The 14,834-nt window shown below is 40.9% G+C and overlaps 1 long non-coding RNA gene across 1 annotated transcript; it reads right to left on the bottom strand.

Moving 5' to 3' along the window:
* Window positions 1-1,139: 1,139 nt before the first annotated feature.
* LOC120107797 lies at window positions 1,140-4,972 on the bottom strand. Its single transcript, XR_005509433.1, has 2 exons — window positions 4,914-4,972; window positions 1,140-2,713 (listed from the first exon to the last, which is right to left on the bottom strand). It is a non-coding gene; the product is annotated as an uncharacterized LOC120107797 (long non-coding RNA).
* Between the last annotated feature and the right edge of the window lie 9,862 nt (window positions 4,973-14,834).

Below are 14,834 nucleotides of genomic sequence, written 5' to 3'. Positions count from 1 at the left end.
CCCATATCGTGAATAATCATTAGTAAAGGTAATGAAATACGAATAACGGCCCCTAGCTAGCACATCGAATGGGCCACACACATCAGTGTGAACCAGGGTAAGCATTTCAGTGGTCCTCTCCCCATGTCCTACAAAGGGTAGTCTATCCATTTTTTCTTGAAGATATTGACAAACTGGATATGACTCAGAAGTCAATGAGCAAAGAAGCCCATCTTTCTTTATTTTGTTCATTCTGTCCTCTCCAATATGGCCAAGCCTGAGGTGCCATAAATACTTCTGGTTTATCTCATCTCTTGATCTTTTGGATCCTATGACACTCACTACTTGCTTAGACACATTCACAGACACATCGACATGTAAGTGATAGAGACTGTCAATCATGAAACCACGTGCAACTAATTTATTTCTGAAACAAATAGAACATCAGTCTTTGTTGATAGTCAACTTTAAAGACCACGCAATAGCACGTATCTGGTAGGATAGTGATTACGGGTATCGATCCACAGGGATTGGGGTACAGTTGTTTTTCTTTTAAAGAAAAATAAAATATTTAAAAAGGAAGAGTTGGTGAAGAAAATTAAACTAAGGAATTTTAATAAAGCAAAATGCATTTAAAAGGATAGCAGTTTGAGGGAAACCTGGGGCAAGGAATTCACCACTAACATCGGAACAAGGGTTATTTATATTTTATTTCGTTCTTGGATTAACATGCAAATTGGCTACAAGCCTAATAAGCATTTAAATAAAAATTCACAAAAGTAATTTGGGCATAATCCATCTTCAGTTGGCATGAAATGTCTACCCTAATCTAAGGTGGCAGCACATTGCATCTTCCCTAAGCATGGACTATCTTATATTTACTTAGTGATCATGAAGAACAGTTGTACGAACATCATACTTAAAATCACAGAAATTAAATATGATTCAAAAGAAGATATTCATTAAAACAATAAGTTCATACAACTCCAAGAATATAAAATTAAAATATAAAACCCTTGGCCCTTTGTTAGGGCTGCATCCAGCCCTAGTGAAGAGCTTAAGCTTCCATGAAGTTGTGGGTGACAGCAGCAGTGGCACAGCAGCGGGCTTCCATTTCTATCACGATCGGCTTCCTCTGCCTCAGCACTTCATTTTCTTTTTTTCTTTTGAGAAGGCATTCCCAAAAAGACCCAAACTCTTCTCTCTCCTGTTATTTCATCTTCTTCCGTGGGAACTTCACCTGTGAAACCGAGCTCTTCTTCTCCCAGTGGAAACTTGGCCTGTGAAGAGAGTTGGGAGAAGCCTCCCCCTAGTGGGGGAAGAGGGAATGCCCCCCGGTGGGGGAGAGGAGGAATGCCTCTAGCTTGCATGCATTGATTCCCTTTTATAGCCTTCACAGCCTCTGTTATCACGCAGGGGATAAGGATGACTTTGATTTGCAGTTGGCTGGGATTAATCTAGAAGACGGCTGGGAATAATCTCGGAGGCTGACTGTGGGATGCTAGGAGATTCCATGGGATCCGAAAGATGGCTGGGAGATTGTTGGGTTCGGTTGAGGACGTTGAAGTTGAAACAGGGGAGGATAGTTTGGTTGTTCACGGGATGAGGATGCAGGGAAGTTTGTTCGTGGACGTGGGAGGAATCTTGAAGAAGATCAATTCGGAACACTAGGTTGATAGTTTTGAAACAGGGGAAGATGCATTTGGATGCCGTGAAGCTCAGAAAGAAGCTATCGTGGAGAGGATGGGATCTGAACTTGGTTCTGGGAGTGGTTGTTTGGAATGTTCATCCAATTGGGAACAGGGGATGCTGGGATTTAGGATGATGTGGACGGTAAAGGATGGTTGCTGAGATGTTGGGATAAGGTTGATTGCAAGAACAAGGGAGATACCGTGTGAGATTTCTCATGTGGATAGTTGAATCAAGCATATCCGAACGCGAACGGGATGAAGATTTTCACGGTGGAAGCTGGGAGTCCGGAAGAAGATCTTGGATGTTGGGAGGAGCTGGATTCGGCTGATGGCTGGTACTCTGTTTCGAAGGAAGAGGATGCTGGGAGGATGCGTTTGGTTATCGGCTGAAGCATAGATAAGCTGGAGCTTTGAACACGGAAGGGATAAGGATGTGAGATCGATCCGAAAGAAGACGTGGCTTATGGGAACAGGCGCGAGGGGGAGCTGAGAAGATCTCGGCTGGGAGTTTGGTTGGATTTGTAGGGAGTGTGGAGTTGGGGATCCGGTTGGGAGATGATCCAGAAACAGGGAATGGGTCTCGGCTTTGGATAAGGATGATAGGAAATCTGGAAAGCTTATTTTGACTGGGATCTAGCGGAAGACGTTGAGGGTGTGGCCAAGTCGGGATGCAAGGGGAGATGCGAAATGCTGGTCCGTGGGTCTCGGCTCTGTTCCGGCTGTGGACTTTGGAATACGGGAGTTGGGAAGGACGTGGAGGAAAATCCACAAAGTTGAGATGGAATGAAGGGGATTTGCATGATGACGTGTAATGAAGAGATGACTGGAATGGCTGGTTTCAACCGGGATAAAGTCTAATGAACGTGATATGGGCTTAAACATTGCAACGTAGGAGATTTTGGGACAAAATGTTAGAACATGAAAAGTCGAGCTCAATTGGATGTGAAAGAAACAATAGAGTTGGGATGAATGGGGTGCGTGTCATTCGGGTTCAGGGATCATCCGAAATAAGTTTGACTCGACCTGCATATATTAGATTCGACCTGCATACATTAGGCTCAATTAATAAATAACTAAATCAAACTCGAATTAATTTATTAAAATGCAATGATGAGGGTAACACATTTTTTTAGTTAAATTTACAAAATATGTGAATTAAAATAATGATAAGTGCTATGAATAAGATATGAATTTATGCATTATTTAGCACTTATCACACCCCCCAACCTACATTTTGCTAGTCCTCAAGCAAAATAAAATATATAAAAAAACTAACTCACTTTCGCAGGAATCGCGATTGCATTTACCGTATGCAATAAGGCTTTAAACCCCTAGGTGGCCCTAGTGGACGAGTTTTGTCTCGTGAGGTTTTCCGGCGCAGCTACCCACAAACTGCTGTCTAAAGAATTTATTTTATTATTTTATAAAATCTAATTTCAAATGCATTAATGCCAGGAATTTCAAAAGCACACAAAGTTTTAATTACTAAGCCAGCCCAAATCCTAGATCAAGATGCAATTCAAGTTGAGGTTATTAAGCTTCCGTTAGAGAGTTGTAAGGTTTATTATACTTGGGTGCTTGGTGATATCTGGACCATACACAAACTAAGGCTTTAGATTCCCCAAAATACTGCTAAAGCTAGTAGTTTCCAAGAATTGGTCAGATAAGACCTATTCACTGATTCAAAATCATCCTATCTTGCAGGATTTCGAGAGTTGTGGATGTTTATTTTAATACCTCATGGGCTTTATCTATAATATTCCAGATTACTCGAATTTTTACAACGACGGCTTTCACACTATCGTCTTTTTCAAGGTCAATATTACTTTCTCTTTTTGTTTTTCCTTTTCTTTTTTTAAAAAATTTTATTTTGTATTTATACATGAATTATGCACTTTTACTCTTGTAATGATTCCTCCGTGTAGCGAGCATTCAGTCAACACTCCCACACCAGATGGCATAAGGTGTTGGGCATCAAGACTCCCCTACGGACCTATGCTCGGGTTCCTCATACAAGCCCGCTGACCTTTGACAATAGGTAGCCCTTTTCGATGTACCTGACTAAATTCACTTTTTTTTTTTATATGGGATAATAGTGAATTAGATAGGTATGATTCATCAGGACTCAAGGTTGCTACCAGACTTAACAACATAATGTTGAACCTAACCCTTAGAAGTGCAGGCCATGTGTGTTGTGAAATTCCAAAGTAAAAATGATCTTACAACTCGCTAAAAGAACGTTTAATAAAAAGAACTCAAATTGTCTTACTCCTGACTAGTCATTGGGCTTTTTAGATTTTATATACTTTGTGTGTTTATCATTTCAGCACTAAAGCATAGAAATTAGGTGTTTTTTTTTGAGATAAAATTTATTAAAAAAAATGCGAAAATGCAAAAAAAAATTTCTTCAAAAATTCGAATCCTATACCCCCCAACCTAGTTCAGACATTGTCCTCAATGTTTTTTTTTGAATATTATATTATTATTTTTATTTTTTTATATTTTTTTATTTTTTTTATTTTAGTTTGGACGAAAATATGATGCAAATGGAGGATAGAAGCATTTTACCATAATTGCATCAGTAATATAAAGGATCCTGTTAATGCAATAAAAAGAATTGCAAAAATAACCTACGAAAATTGGGTTGCCTCCCAACAAGCGCTAAGTTTAACGTCTTCAGCCGGACGCATCAGGTGCAGTTAAGCATGTATTAAAAGAAAAACACATCAATTCCTTATGTTTGCCCTAAAATCACTAGATAGCTCCTAACTGGTTTGAAGAGGGCACCTAAGCCTCCAATTCGGTCTAATGAACTGAGTTGACCAGGTAAGCTCCCAGGTAAGTGGGGGGGTCACGATGCGTTGCAAAGGTCCCACTTAAAAACCACTTGCCTCGAACAGATGAACTGTCTCCCTTGGGACAAAGCTTGCCTAGACATCAACTGAGCCACAGAGCGAAATTGGTGCAACTTTCGGTGATCTTCGTCCTATTGAGCTCGAATGTCCCTAGGGGCCAACGTCTAATTGATTTTAATTAATGTGACAGCTATATGAGAATTGATTCACCTAATTTGGGCAAGAATCTGGTGATGAAATCCAGTTCTTATCTTGTTGGGGTGATTGCACTTACTATGTGCAGATTAATTGGTGTATGTGTATCAAGCATGCATTCACACTTTTGCTGAATTTAAAATCAAACAATCACCACAAAAGGAAATTTAAATAAGAAACGTTTAGAGGTTACCAAAGGGAATTTCTCCAGCAATTTTGAAAAAAAATTTGCTCAAACCTCGACAGCATTCCTTTTCCAGCAGTTCCCTTTTTGATCGTCCCAGATTTTCTTTTCGATTCCTGATCAAGAAAAATCAAGAGAAAAATCAAAAATTAGTAAAAGAAAAAAGAGATAAGGAAAGTAACAAAAATAGAAAATATTTTTATTTTATTTTAAATATATATATTTTTTTTTGAAAGTTTTTTTTTTTTTTATGAAAAGGAAAACAACTATGCTAGCAATCCCCGGCAACGGCGCCAAAAATTGATAGTCAACTTTAAAGACCACGCAATAGCACGTATCTGGTAGGATAGTGATTACGGATATCGATCCACAGGGATTGGGGTACAGTTGTTTTTCTTTTAAAGAAAAATAAAATATTTAAAAAGGAAGAGTTGGTGAAGAAAATTAAACTAAGGAATTTTAATAAAGCAAAATGCATTTAAAAGGATAGCAGTTTGAGGGAAACCTGGGGCAAGGAATTCACCACTAACATCGGAACAAGGGTTATTTATATTTTATTTCGTTCTTGGATTAACATGCAAATTGGCTACAAGCCTAATAAGCATTTAAATAAAAATTCACAAAAGTAATTTGGGCATAATCCATCTTCAGTTGGCATGAAATGTCTATCCTAATCTAAGGTGGCAGCACATTGCATCTTCCCTAAGCATGGACTATCTTATATTTACTTAGTGATCATGAAGAACAGTTGTACGAACATCATACTTAAAATCACAGAAATTAAATATGATTCAAAAGAAGATATTCATTAAAAACAATAAGTTCATACAACTCCAAGAATATAAAATTAAAATATAAAACCCTTGGCCCTTTGTTAGGGCTGCATCCAGCCCTAGTGAAGAGCTTAAGCTTCCATGAAGTTGTGGGTGACAGCAGCAGTGGCACAACAGCGGGCTTCCATTTCTATCACGATCGGCTTCCTCTGCCTCAGCACTTCATTTTCTTTTTTTCTTTTGAGAAGGCATTCCCAAAAAGACCCAAACTCTTCTCTCTCCTGTTATTTCATCTTCTTCCGTGGGAACTTCACCTGTGAAACCGAGCTCTTCTTCTCCCGGTGGGAACTTGGCTTGTGAAGAGAGTTGGGAGAAGCCTCCCCCCCAGTGGGGGAAGAGGGAATGCCCCCCGGTGGGGGAGAGGAGGAATGCCTCTAGCTTGCATGCATTGATTCCCTTTTATAGCCTTCACAGCCTCTGTTATCACGCAGGGGATAAGGATGACTTTGATTTGCAGTTGGCTGGGATTAATCTAGAAGACGGCTGGGAATAATCTCGGAGGCTGACTATGGGATGCTAGGAGATTCCATGGGATCCGAAAGATGGCTGGGAGATTGTTGGGTTCGGTTGAGGACGTTGAAGTTGAAACAGGGGAGGATAGTTTGGTTGTTCACGGGATGAGGATGCAAGGAAGTTTGTTCGTGGACGTGGGAGGAATCTTGAAGAAGATCAATTCGGAACACTGGGTTGATAGTTTTGAAACAGGGGAAGATGCATTTGGATGCCGTGAAGCTCAGAAAGAAGCTATCGTGGAGAGGATGGGATCTGAACTTGGTTCTGGGAGTGGTTGTTTGGAATGTTCATCCGATTGGGAACAGGGGATGCTGGGATTTAGGATGATGTGGACGGTAAAGGATGGTTGCTGAGACGTTGGGATAAGGTTGATTGCAAGAACAGGGGAGATACCGTGTGAGATTTCTCATGTGGATGGTTGAGTCAAGCATATCCGAACGCGAACGGGATGAAGATTTTCACGGTGGAAGCTGGGAGTCCAAAAGAAGATCTTGGATGTTGGGAGGAGCTGGATTCGGCTGATGGCTGGTACTCTGTTTCGAAGGAAGAGGATGCTGGGAGGATGCGTTTGGTTATCGGCTGAAGCATAGATAAGCTGGAGCTTTGAACACGGAAGGGATAAGGATGTGAGATCGATCCGAAAGAAGACGTGGCTTATGGGAACAGGCGCGAGGGGGAGATGAGAAGATCTCGGCTGGGAGTTTGGTTGGATTTGTAGGGAGTGTGGAGTTGGGGATCCGGTTGGGAGATGATCCAGAAACAGGGAATGGGTCTCGGCTTTGGATAAGGATGATAGGAAATCTGGAAAGCTTATTTTGACTGGGATCTAGCGGAAGACGTTGAGGGTGTGGCCAAGTCGGGATGCAAGGGGAGATGCGAAATGCTGGTCCGTGGGTCTCGGCTCTGTTCCGGCTGTGGACTTTGGAATACGGGAGTTGGGAAGGACGTGGAGGAAAATCCACAAAGTTGAGATGGAATGAAGGGGATTTGCATGATGACGTGTAATGAAGAGATGACTGGAATGGCTGGTTTCAACCGGGATAAAGTCTAATGAACATGATATGGGCTTAAACATTGCAACATGGGAGATTTTGGGACAAAATGTTAGAACATGAAAAGTCGAGCTCAATTGGATGTGAAAGAAACAATAGAGTTGGGATGAACGGGGTGCGTGTCATTCGGGTTCAGGGATCATCTGAAATAAGTTTGACTCGACCTGCATATATTAGATTCGACCTGCATACATTAGGCTCAATTAATAAATAACTAAATCAAACTCGAATTAATTTATTAAAATGCAATGATGAGGGTAACACATTTTTTTAGTTAAATTTACAAAATATGTGAATTAAAATAATGATAAGTGCTATGAATAAGATATGAATTTATGCATTATTTAGCACTTATCATTTGTCAAATGTAAAAACATGACCATCCTACGCTAAACACAAAATAGAAATTAAATTTCTGCTAGCAACAGGAACATAATAACAGTCTCTAAGCAATAAACTAAAACCAGACGGTAATCGCAGAGGATAGGTGCCCACAGCTATAACAGCAACTCTTGCCCTATTGCCTACTGGAAGGATTACTGCACCTTCCGCCAGCCTCCTACTTTCCTTTAGACCCTTCATATTAGTGCACAAATGAGCACGAGAACCAGAATCTATAATCCAACTAGAAGTAGAAGAAACCGTAAGGTTAGTTTTAATTACGAGCAAGTCTAACATACCTTCTGAAGGTGTGTCTGCCTTTTTGTTCTTCAGGTTCTCGAGGTATGAAGGGCAGTTCCTTTTCCAGTGGCCGTCGACGTTGCAGTGGAAATATTTTCCTTTGTCATTAGCCTTTTTCTTATGAACTTCCTTCTTAGGCTTCTTGTCTTTCTTCTGCTTCTTTGCAGGCTTCTTTTTCTTCCAAGTAGACTTTCTTCTGGAACCAGAAGTCAGCTCAGCAGCAAGAACAGTGTCCCTTGAAACTTTCAAGGCCCCCTCAGCAGTTACCAACATATTTATTAGTTCTGTCTTAGTGCATTCAATCTTGTTCATATGGTAGTTTACTATAAACTACCCAAATGAATCAGGAAGGGATTGCAGGATCAGATCTACTTGCAATTCCTTGTGCATGGTCATACCGAGCTTCTCAAGCTCCTCTAGGTCCTTGATCATAGTCAGACTGTGATCATGGACAGACTGCCCCTCGCGCATCTTTGCCTTGAAGAGCCTCTTGGATACTTCAAAGCGAGCTGTGCGAATTTGCTCACCATGCAACTCTTGCAGGTGTGCCAATATCTCCCTAGCAGTCTTCATATTCTCATGCTGGCATTGGAGTTCATTTGACATGGATGCCATGATGTAGCACTTGACTCTAATATCATCGTCCGTCCATTTTTCATGCGTCTCATGTTGATCATCGGTCGGACGTGATGGTAACCTGGGGATGTCTTTCTTGAGTATATAGCCTAGTTTCTCGCAACTCGGAATGATTTTGAGGTTTCTAAGCCAGTCTTTGTAATTGGTTCCGGTCAGTCGGTTGGTCTCAAGGATACGGGTCAAAGGGTTCGAAGCTGACATTGTGATCTGTAGAGAGTAAAGATTCTAGTTAGACTTTGTACTTGATCTTAATTTGTTCTAGAAACTTTTAAAACAAATATGCTCCCACTATTTTCTCGAATCCCTCATACTCTCCTGATGGAGAAATGAAAACTCTACACGACTAGAGTTTCTAGTGGGTACTGCGGTCTTACCAATTTACATGCCGCCTCACCTAACAGTTATTGGTGACATATAAATGGATGAGTGTACAACTCTTATACAATGCTTCTCAAGCAAATTGCAGTGGTACTTGGTCTCTAAGTCATGAAGACCTCACCTAACAGTTATTGGCCCCATTACTTAGTTAAGTCAGACCCATCGTAAAATCGCAGAAATAAAGTCGTTATTGGATCCTCACCTAACAGTTATTGGCGCCCAACCCCACCTTTACCCCACAACATCTTATGTCTAATAGAGAGGTCCAGTCCTCCGATGCAACTTGCCCACTGTGTCCAGCCAAGACAAATCAACACCAGAAAGATCTTAGCAGCTCTACTACGGTGGAAGACCTATGGACTTAATATTGTGAAATCATGTCTTAGTATTTGCAACCTTGAGCTCTTCATAAGAGGTAATCGATCAATTGGCCAGGTAAGCAGATGTGAGGCTCCCCTTACTCAGAGAGTAAGGTCCTGATTAAGTAACCACCTTTTAGGCTGCCTAGACACCAATTAGATCAATTAATCTAATATGACTAGCTGATGTTGGTTCACTCTCGACTAATTGAGGAGGTTTGTATTTAGGTCTCTCTCGATCGACTATTTATATCTCATGCAAATATATATCTACCTACATAGACATAAGCATAAACATCCAGGCATAATGTTAAAATAAATATAACTGGTGATGATCATGGATCTAGGATGGGGTCATTTTGTAGGGTTCTGATCATGTCATGATGGGCAGCGGAAGCTAGAGATTTTAAAAATTTCTTAATAAAGTTCCTTAACATGAAACCCTTATAAGCCTAGATCACCTTAATGGTAACAATCAAACAATATAAATATAAATGCTGAAATAGAAGAATACCTGTAACGCTAAATCCAAGTTTGTAAAAATCCACAAGGCGTCCAAGTGTCCGCCCTCCAATGGTGATCCACACGGAAACTCGATCAAGACTTTAGCTCTAAAGATTTTTGATCCTTAATGATGAATCCTTCTAAAGGATTTAAATTGGCTTGCTTTCTCTCCTCTCTTATTTTTCTTTCACCTTTCTAAATCACTTCTAATATTTTTGTCCTAAAGAAGACCTCCTTGTCTTGGCTTAGGACACTCTAGAAGCAATGCTAGAAAGAGACAAAGGGTTGTAACAAAGAAGGGATAAGGAAGAGAGAATGCGGTGGAGTTGGAATGAAGAATACGGTGGAATGGCTTTCTATTTATAGATGTGAAGGGATGCATCCTAGCCATCCCTTCATGCATCAAAGGGTGTGATAAGAGGGTGCCAACAATAGAGAGAGGGAGGCGTATTAAGCTTTAGAAAAAGCCGTATCTAATGATACGCTTCTTTCTCACGTCTCCTTCTTAAATCCTGATGATCCAAAAGCCCAAATGCAGGGAACCAAAGCCAATGGTCCAGATCTAGGCGCCATCTAATGGTCCAGATCAAGGCATCATCATCCAGGGTGCCATCCAATAGTCCAGAAGCAAGATGCCATCATCAATGGTCCAGATTCAGATGCTGAGCAATGGTCCAGATCTTTCATCCAAGGAGCCATCCAGTGGTCCAGATTCAGGCGTTGAGCAATGGTCCAGATTTTTCATCCAGGGAGCCATCCAATGGTCCAGAATAAGGTGCCAACCAGTGAACCAGATTTTTCATCCAGGAAGCCATCCAATGGTCTAGATGAAGGCGCCAACCAGTGGACCAGATCCTTCATCCAAGGAGCGATCCAATGGTCCAGAAGTGAAGGCCCTATCAAACCCAATCCAATTGGGTTTAACCAACTTAAAGGAAACATTAAACCTAGTGAAATCAGGTCTAATTAAAGCCGAATGGGTTTCAACTCTTGGCTAACCCATATTAGGTCATGATCTAATCATATTAGATCAAGCTAATATAAGAATAAGATTCGAATTTAATTTGAATCAGGAGATAGGGTTTGCAACACCTGCTAGGATGTTTATCTTGCAAACATGATCTAATCCAATTAGACCCTTGATAAGTTTTCTTGTGTGTGACCCATTAAGTTCTATACATAGCCAGCAATAGGTGTGAGTGCGAGTTGACCCAACTTGATTAGAACTTTTCTAATCGATTTAAGTCCAAACTGCGCGAATCCGAACTTAACAATTAGAATTTTTTCTAATTGGTGGTCGAATTAAACTCTTTAATTCGATCAAACCTATAAGACAAGATTGACGTCTAGCAACGTGTCATGTCTATCCAAAAAATATAGAATTTGGTAGAAATACCAAAAATATCCTTCAGTGGCAAGTTACCGTGCAATTCAATCCTTTAATCAAACTGCATCCCGAATATGTATATGAGTATGAATATATATCAAACTTAATTTCATATTCATATATTTCTCAATCTTCTAATGATAATTCTGAAAGTGAATCTTAGGTTCTTCGGTATTAAGCATGCTGATTTTTTTTTATTTAAAACCATGGCTGAACCTGATCGGGTTGCCTACGTACCCCTTCATAAGGGGGATCAAGCCATATGTAGTTTTTTTTAAGTTTTAAAATGCAGCGGAAAAACCGAATCAAACAATTTAATTCATGCATGCTTACAAGATCAAATCTAGAAATCAGCACCTTAAGAACAAATAGGATTATGCCGGAATAATTTAAACAATTATGTTAAAACTTTTATGCATGATTAACTATCAGATCTGAAAGGTAAACACTCTATTTCGATTAATCTCCGAATATCCATCGATTGGATTCTGGAGATAACTCCATGAGGAGCCCCAAAGAAGGGATCTTGGAGAATCAGACCTAGATCCTGACTCCAAAATAAAATATTGATGTGGGATTAATACCTTTTATGATAGAAGAAACTTGTGGATCTGATCCTTGACTTCGCAGCCACGTACATGAATGGCCTCTATGAGAAGTACATGCGAAGCCCTAGGTAGATCATCTTCCGCGGGAGTGCTAGCTCGTGCAGGAACGTTGCAATGGCTGAAGCTGTCTCCTTCTAAATACTCAATCATTGATTGTTCTTCAAGGATATGGAGGATGGACGTGAGGAAGAAGGATAAGAAGGGATTGAGGCCCTCAAGAAATTTTTTCAGAATTTTTTGAAACCTCTAAATATTATATATTTTGAACCCAAGGCATGGGGGTCTTTTATAGCCAAAAGACCACCCACGCCTCACACCTAATTTAGCCAACTAATTTAGCTGATATGGTTTGGAAGCTAAGAGGAGATAAAGATATCCAAATTTTGTGCATTTTGGATATCTAAAAGATAGGAATTCATGCATCCAAAGTTCAGCCGCAGACCACCCTATTTCATGCGCCATGCAATCCCTACATATTAGGAAATTCATCTAAATCTTTCTAGGAAGATTTAAGGTGCCATTTTTCTAGAAAATATAGCCCCACTCCTCCTCTCTTCTCATGCCAATTTTTGGCCAAAAATAAGGAGGAAAGGCTTGAAAAATATTGGGGATAAATCAAGGTGTCATTCTTCTCTAAGAAGATAAGGACGGGTTCCTAAAATTTAGGGATTCTTCTCCTTATCCAATTCTGATTATTTGGACTCATAATCCTCATCAAATAAGGTCTTCTAATTGATTTGGATCAAGCCCAATCCAATTGGGTCAAGTCCCATCAATTGGGTCAAGCTCAATCTACTTGGGTTGAAACCAATCCAATTAGGTCAAACCCTGATGCAGCCCAAATTGAAATTTGGCTCAACCTAAGCCCAATTACTCAATCAAATTGAGTTCATTAGCAATCAATTTCTAATTAATCCTCCAATAATTCAATAATTATTTTATTGCAATTTTTGCTTAGGATAATTTGTCAATCGAATTGACCAAATTACCCTTGAATGATTCTTAATCATCAATCAGCCATTTGATCAACCTAGAAACTTCTATGCGTGTGACCTCATAGGTTCGAACCTAAGTCGGTAGTATAGGAACATATTCCTATACTAATCGATGTGACCATCTAGCAATGGTACCCGACGTCCGGATAGGCCAAATATATGCGAAGTAAATATTCTGGAACCCTGAACTATGGTTACTGTATAATTCAATCCTTTTGACTTCTAATGACAGGATGACTTAGAGCTCACTATCAACCCTATAATTAGTACATCCATTATGTGATTAACTTTAGATATCCCGTGACTCCTCATCGGGATTACCCTGGCCAAGGTTTTGCTAAATTAATCACAAGACATTATCTCCTATTTTCAGAAGGGGTCAATTCCATCTTGACTCACAACTGACTACGCAAGTACTTGACTACACCCAGTGATCTTTCGTCACTGAATTAGAAATTCAGGCAGTCCGGTACCAAAGTAAAGTGAGTTGCTTGCTAGTCATAGGTTGCGGTCTCAGGTCAAAGGGCCAAACTTATACTCATATCTACTCGGAACATCTCTTGACAGTAGAGCATTCCAGAATTGGTCACGTTCGGTGAAATGTACTCCTACATTTCACCTTGATAAGTGCTAAATAATGTACAAATTTATCTATTTTACATAGCACTTATTATTACTGTTATGCACATATTTTAAATATTAACAGAAGAAAATGTGTTTCCCCTCGTCATTGTATTTTAATAAATTATTAGAGGTAATTCAAGTTTGGTTTAATTTTCTATATTGATTTAGTCTAATGTGTGTGCAGGCCGAGTCATCCCATTCACGAACTAGTCCCAATATGTTTCATGTGTGGACTACTTTCTCCCACATGTGCATGAAGCTATCCATTCCTTTGTCCATGTCATATTTCCCCGTGTGCACCAAGCTTCCCAACCTAGCAAAACAGAGGCCTCTTCCATTTTCTCCACGTGTCCAAACTTTCTTTATTTTAGATTCAGAACAAAGCCCTTCCAACCTACCCGAGTGGACCCCAACCACTTTTCTAAAAAAAGAAGAAGAAATATAAATAATAAAAAATTCACATAACCTCCCTCATTCCCGTATTCATCTTCCACATTATTTTCCTTTCTCCTCCCCTGTTTTGGAACAAGCCGCATGAGCCTCTTCCTTTTCCCCCACTTCCGCTATCAACAAATATCTCCTAGCTCAGCTCCAAACATCCCACGATCTTCTCCTACGTCCGCAGATCAACCAAACAACTCCAATCCCTGAGATTTAGTCTTCTCCGCCATCACCGTCCGCGTCTGCTCTGGATTCAAAATCCCAAATCACCGGATGACCCCGCCTCTTCCTCTTCTCCCGCGATGCAATCCTCCCCCACGCGATCAAAGGAGTTCCTCCCAGCCGAACGCCCCAACATCGTCGTCTTCTCCTAATCCTCCCAGATCATTCCCTTCCATTTACAGCCGCAGCATCCCAAACCGGCCGCTCATCCCAGCGCGTTCACAGATCTCCACTGTTCATCTTCTTCCTCCCGCAATGGGTCACGGCCGAGATTCGAGTCGCCACCCGTCGATTCTCCCGTTCTAGCCATGAGTCCCACGCGGTGCAGCCAGCGACCAGATCCTCCGCCTCTTCTTCCGCCCGTGACGCCCCCGGATCAGCGCCTCCATCCCGCGGTCAGCTTCATCGATCAGCTGATCCCATGGATTCCGCCCCAACGATCACGCATGCGTTCTTCCTCCTCTTCACGCGAAATCATGGATCCACCGCTGGCTAATCCTTGGTGGGGATCCATAAAAGGAGGAAGAACCAAGAAACCGGGGCGTTCGGTGGCAAGGGGGAGAGCTCGGTGGAGGAAGGAAAGAAAATAAGGGGGAGAGCTCGATTCGAAAGAAACAGGGGATACCCTGCTTCGGTGAAGAGAAGAAGAGAGTCGAGAACCAGAGAAAAGAAATAAAAAAAAAGGGGGGGGAGAGAG

Source organism: Phoenix dactylifera, unplaced genomic scaffold (assembly GCF_009389715.1).
Source record: "Phoenix dactylifera cultivar Barhee BC4 unplaced genomic scaffold, palm_55x_up_171113_PBpolish2nd_filt_p 001024F, whole genome shotgun sequence".
NCBI classification, from domain to species: domain Eukaryota; kingdom Viridiplantae; phylum Streptophyta; class Magnoliopsida; order Arecales; family Arecaceae; genus Phoenix; species Phoenix dactylifera.
The sequence above is the reverse complement of the archived record's forward strand: the minus strand, read 5'-3'. Positions and strand labels throughout refer to the sequence as shown.